Raw genomic sequence first — 1,610 nt, 5'->3', positions numbered from 1 at the left:
GTCAGTGAGACTGTCTCAGGATATGGCAGAGTTCACAGCTATTGTACATAGAAGTACTTCTAAGGATCACTTTAGTTGTACTCTAAGACATATTTGGGTTTGTGTTGTTTTTTTTGGGGGGGGGGTTTGTTTTGGGGTTTTTTTTCCAGTTTATGGGAATTTCAATACTGAAGTGTATGGAATCCTCCAATCCCATGCCTCCCATAGAATATTTTACCCTACAAAATTTTACGACTGCATCCTTCGATATGGATTGAACCTCAACATCAAGAAAACAAATATTCTCACCACTGGGATGACTGACAGCATCATGATAGATGGTGAAGAGATTTAGATTGTTAACATTAGTTTGCTTGGCTCCTCAATCAACATCCTCAGTACCAGCAGCTAAGAAATTAAAAGACAAATTACATTGGAAAAGTCTATTGTCAGGGAGCTCTCCAGTGTACTGAAGAGTAACGATGTCAGTCTAGAGACCAACGTACAAGACTTATCCAGGCCATGGTTTTCACAATTACTTGCTATGCATCAGAAATCTGGACAATTACTAGGGATGACAGAAGGAGAATTGATACCATTGAGCTGTGGTGTTGGAGAAGAGTGTTGAACACACCATGGGTTGCTAGAACAAACAGATTCATCCTAGAGAGGGTGAGACCCGGCTGCTCTTTTGAGGCAAGGATCCTGAAGCCCCATTGGACATATTTCAGACATTTTGCAAGGAGGGACCAGTCCTTGGAGAGGGACATTATGCTTGGAATGGTGGAAGGATAGTGCAAGAAAGGAAGACCCTCAATGTGTTGGATTGATTCTGTTCCTAGGAAAATGAGGGTAGGTGTATCACAGACAATAAGGTTTGCTCAGGCTAGATCAAGGTCAGAGCTACTATACATACGGTCGCTATGAGTCACAAGTGACGTGATGGCACATAACAAAAAATAATAACAAATTTTTAGGAGAGTAGACAACTTATCTTTTTCCTTTTTCTTTGAAAGACTGCCTGGTGGTTGCCAACTGATTATTTCTAATTGATCAGCACATTCATTCTAGGTCCCTAGGCCACACTAGAGTCACTATTGCTATTGTTATGTGTCTGCTAACGAGGCAGAACTTAGAGCTGACCTGCCAGTGAGTTTTCACAGGTTGTAAATTACACAGGATATTGTCTATCTTTCTCCTGCAGAGCCTATGGAAATGGGGAAATAATACCCCCCAAAATGGAAGTCTAGCTCTACATGTCCTGCAAGAAGTTAGTCTGGAATACCTTGTGAAATGAATAGTGTAAGGAAATACTTGCATTATTTCAGAATTGTCACTTCTGTGACTCACACATGCGATCGTGAGGTTGTTTTCATACTGCAACATGGAGTTGAAGATTTTTATTTTTTCAGATTTTTTTTCATAATTATTTCATAAATTATGGTATTTTGTTTGTTATAGTACTTTCTACTTGACACACTGTAAAGACAATAATCATTAGTGTGTTGTATGGGGTTTTTTTTAATTGTTAGTTTTAATTGTTTCCTTTCAACGTTCTGTAGAGATTAATTATTGTCTTGAGAACATAAAAAACCTAGTCCCTAGGAGATTAAATTACAATATAATTCTCT

The 1,610-nt window shown here is 38.6% G+C and overlaps 1 protein-coding gene across 1 annotated transcript in view; it reads left to right on the top strand.

Annotated features, from left to right (window-relative positions):
* The window catches only part of LOC102849082 (olfactory receptor 5L1-like), an 18,092-nt gene that overhangs the window by 14,313 nt on the left and 2,169 nt on the right, over positions 1-1,610 (top strand). The window lies entirely within an intron of this gene.

Source organism: Elephantulus edwardii, unplaced genomic scaffold (genome assembly GCF_000299155.1).
Source record: "Elephantulus edwardii isolate Elephantulus edwardi_28Jun2011 unplaced genomic scaffold, EleEdw1.0 scaffold00389, whole genome shotgun sequence".
Classification (NCBI taxonomy): domain Eukaryota; kingdom Metazoa; phylum Chordata; class Mammalia; order Macroscelidea; family Macroscelididae; genus Elephantulus; species Elephantulus edwardii.
Note: the sequence above shows the minus strand (reverse complement) of the source record. Positions and strands in the feature narration are given on the sequence as shown.